Source organism: Lissotriton vulgaris, chromosome 9 (genome assembly GCF_964263255.1).
Source record: "Lissotriton vulgaris chromosome 9, aLisVul1.2, whole genome shotgun sequence".
Lineage (NCBI taxonomy): Eukaryota > Metazoa > Chordata > Amphibia > Caudata > Salamandridae > Lissotriton > Lissotriton vulgaris.
Window position 1 is genome coordinate 946,825,128 of NC_141697.1, and position 4,481 is coordinate 946,829,608.

General features: G+C 49.7%; 1 non-coding gene across 1 annotated transcript; it reads right to left on the reverse strand.

The window, feature by feature from the left end:
- Positions 1 to 490: 490 nt before the first annotated feature.
- LOC147692591 (U6 spliceosomal RNA) lies at positions 491 to 597 on the reverse strand. Its single transcript, XR_015300294.1, has one exon. It is a non-coding gene; the product is annotated as a U6 spliceosomal RNA (small nuclear RNA).
- Between the last annotated feature and the right edge of the window lie 3,884 nt (positions 598 to 4,481).

Genomic DNA, 4,481 nt, shown 5'->3' on the forward strand with positions numbered 1-4,481 from the left:
AAAGCTGAGGACCCTGACAAGACAAGGAGAGCCCTCCAGGAGCAGAAACAGTCAGCAAGAAAACACTGACTCAGCCCAGAGACGGACGGACAGACCCCAACAGCAGGAAGCCCACAACAGACAAGCAGTAGCTCACAGCCCCCGGAAAACCCCGGAGGACGGACAACAAGGAACCAACCGTGACCGACCCCACACAAAGACAGCGGGGACAGGAGTCCACAGGACAAAATGACCACAGGCCCAAAGCCCGGAAGGCAATACAGCAAAGCACGAAGCAGAGGCCCCACAACCCAACGCCACAGGTGCCGAATAACAAGCAATCCATACCACACAAGGACACACTTAGAACAACGGCAGGAACCGAACCCCGGTCTGAGAATGGCGGGTACCACTCAAGGCACAAGACATACCACCGAGCCAAAGCACCATGGACCCAAGCCAAACCAAGGAACCCTGCGAAAAGGCAGAGAGAGCAACCCAATGGGGGACGCTGAACATGGAATGCCACACGAATTTGCGTATCATCCTAGCGCAGGGACCATGCAAAACCTCACTGTATATATCCAATACCAGGAAATGTGCCGCTGAAGCGAGCACTGAGGAAACACGGAACGCACAACGAATATGCGTGTCAACCACTGGCAAACCGGCAACCCCAGAGCCCCCAGGAGATAGCCGAAGCGAACATTCCCCCAAGAGCACCCACCGAGTATGCGAACCGCACATGAGGAAGAGGGCGTAAGGGGAGCCTGGCAAAGGAGCAGGTGAAAATACCGTCCGAAAACCAAACGCCGGGGACCATGGCACAGCACAAGCGGGACCCGAACCCAGGCCAGTGCATCAGCAAAGCGCTGAAAAACAGACAAACAGTGCAACCAAATCCAAAGGGACACACAACATCGACCTCAGAAGGAAGAAAGGCAGAGAGAACCCGCCAGGAGCAGAGCCCGTGACCAGGAGGCCGAATACAGGCCCCTACAGTGGAAGCAGTAGACCACTGAGCCACCAGCACACAGCCCGAACAGCATGCGAGAAGCACCCCCCAAAGGAGCCCTCGCAGGCAGAAAAAGAAGAGCGAACAAACACCGGGAAGGCCCAATGCCTCGCCACGAACAGTGAGACAGCAGGAGCGGCAAACAACCAACTAGAGGAAGAGCAGCCACCACAACCGCCAGGACACAGCGCCACACCCAGGCAAACAACCAGGGAACCAACGCAACCAAAGGAGGAAGCAGAGGACCCTCCACGACATAGCACCCACAAAGCGGAGCACAAGCAGGCGGTGAACACCCAGCACACGCGAGACCAGAGTAAAAAAACACACAAGGCCATACCAACGCGACACGAAGCAGGCCACAGGAAGATGCGAGGCGGCCACCCAACCAGGACCCCAGGAGTAGTGCCACATCCAACAAAGGAAACCGCAAGGCACACACATACCACATGCAGCAAACTGAGCCCAGAAAAAGCGACAGCAGAGAGCAAACCTGTAGGAGGCCCCAGGGCCAACCCTCGGCAACTCCAGGAGACTCCGAGAAAAAAACGAGAGTCAGCAACCCCTACCAGCGGGTCTCCGAGAACGAAGTGGTGAGCCAGATATGAGACGGACAAGCACGCCCCCACCAGACACAGAAGACACGCAGTGCCAATGAAGCGAGAGGGAGTACACAGAACTACCACATGGAGGCCGGGAAGGAAGACGCACCCCAGACAGAGCAGAGAACCAGCAAAGCAGCGCAGCCGCACATAGCCACGGAGGAACAGAGAGCCGCCAGGCGGCCGTGGCCACGCCCCCTCAGAGGCAGAGCCAGAAAACGCGAGGACAAGCGGCACCCCGCCCCCTAGAAGCCCGGACCACCCAGCGCGGGAAATCCACGGGAAGAAGCTGTTGCGTGCTTATCTAGGATCCTGATCGATACTGTGACCTTATGCCCCTATTCGGCTATAAATCCATTTATTCCCTATATTGGCATAACCGTTCGAGTGCAATATTCAGTAACTCACCTCTGGCCTCACACGAACAGAGCCACATTCCAGGATAGCTTTCTCTGCCACTTCCTTTGCAACCAATTAGTGCAATGACAGAGCAGAAGTCACTATCTGAGATTCCTAGATTACCACTCTGAGTTCTTCAACAAGATAAAAACTCAGCAAACCTGGAAATCCCCGCTTGCTGTGTTTTGATTAGTAATAGAACTCTAATGAGCACTGATAAACGATCACTTCCTTGTGACATCTTATTGACGTCTTATGTCCAGCAAACTTAAGTCGAACAAGGCACCTTTCAGGTATAAATATTACCAACATGGCCTTAAGCAAACGCTGCTGTCTCGTTGCTGTTGGTGAAGCAACCCCCCTGTTGCCCGTCGCCTGAAGCTGCTGTTATGCTGAAGATATCATAGCTGCTATCGCTACTGCTATCGCTGCTAACTAGCGAACGATGGTGTGGTGAACTTAGGAGCTGAACAGCCGTCCCCCTGCAAGAGCCCAGCAGATGCAAGCTGCCTGCGGACGCTGTCCCCCCTCCTTCTCCTCCTCGATGCGCTGAAGAAGAGACGCTGCCTTTCTCCTGCCGAGAAATCCAGCTCCAGCGTTTCTGGTCTACCCTTTCGGGTGACTGGGATATCGAGCCCTGAGGGAGATACCAGACCTCCATCATTCTATTCCAGAGGTATGGTGTTGACTAAACCCTTGAGAGAGAATTCTTGAAGCAAACCTTGGCAAAACCAACTTAACTTAAAGCTACTTACTTACTCCCCTCCCAAGTATTAGGCTTAGGTCAGGTACACTGGGGTAGGCGTAGTTAGAAGCACCAGTTGAGTATTTTAGCCTAATGTATATATGAATGTATATATGTTTTATTACTTTTAAACCATTGTATGGCTAAGAAACCATATCAATGCTTTTACAGTATTATTTCGCAATACTTATCTTACTGTACGTAGTTTTTATCATAACAAGTCTTGCAATTGTGGCAATACATTTCTCTTGTACGAGAAGAAAGGCTGTTCAATAAATGTTAACCCTTTATTGACAAACGCCCGTCTCTCTGTTCTCTACATATTGTGAAAGTAAACTGCACCAACCTGACTGAGTAAAATAACTGTCTATTGTTTCACACGACCCTAGAGATTGACTCTTGATCTGAGGAGCAAAGTTGTCATGTTGCACGGTTGTTGGAAAACTGAATCCCTTCTTGTCTGTACCAGGGAAGCTGATCACTTCCTATTTCAGAGAAGAAAGTTTCCAGTGACCTCTGAGCTAGTTGGTAACAAACCCAATTAAGTTTAGCATAGTCAGTGGAGGCCTGGAAGATCCGCACTTCTACGTCGATACTACTGTTTATGTTATTCCAATGTGCAGGGCCTATTGGGAAAATAGGAACTACGCTACATGGCGCCCAACGTTTGGTAAGGCGATAAACTAACGCAAGACGTTAGAGTAACTCAGTCGTGCATATTTCACACAGAACCCTTTCTCCCGTAAATACTCCAATAGACGTCTGGAGTGGGTGAAAGGTTAAAATCCGCCCGAACTCAGTAGGAAGAGATTCCTATGTAAAGCTCTGGTTTATTCAACGTTGAAGGATACAGTGTTCCAAAATATTGTGCACCTAATCTTTGTCTCCTTGGAGACCTACTCTGCAAACCTTGCATTTATACAATGCCAGGAGAAAACGGAACCACTGGGGCCGCAGCAGATGCGACTCAGCAGGGTCCCGATGACACAGACCCGGATGCAATTATCATCCCGGTCCACTTAAGAAAATCTATAACGTTAAAACTTATAGAAAACGGACTGACACCACAAGGTGGTACAGTAATTTTCGTGATAGAGGCACATGAATATCGGCAGACAGAGGTATTCTATTCATGGATAAACTTTCCAGCGGCAAACGCTAGAACAAAGGAGTTTCACTATTACAATATAGAGAAACCTCCGGAAGAGTACGCTCCTTTCGAGGAGACTGAAATCCCACTAAAATTCCAAGAGCACCTGCTCTGGTTTAATGGCGCCCTAAAACATAATGATCATATTACCAGGCTCGGTCCACTAGGTAGACCAGGAGCAACGTGGCCGGTTCTAGCCAGCTACACACCACATCCGGACATTGCAAAAATGTCTAAAGAAGAGCTGTTAGTACAGCTAAAAACATTAATAAAAATACATAGGCAATTAGTCCAATATGTAATGCGGACTGTAACAGTCCAGCCAGCTGTTAATGTACCACAGCTGACCCCTCATCAGGGGAACACTAATAAAATTACACCACAGAACATACAGCCATGTCTTGGTAAAACACCCGTAAAACGGGAACAAATTCCTTTCTGGTTAGCACAGAAAATTACTCAAATAGAGGCAGTATTTCCTGATACTACCCCTATAGAGAAACACAGAATCTTGACCATCTGCCTTCCTATGGGAATCGCACCACACGTGGAGGACTGCGACACTTGGGGTACAGTCTTTGCTTCCATTTA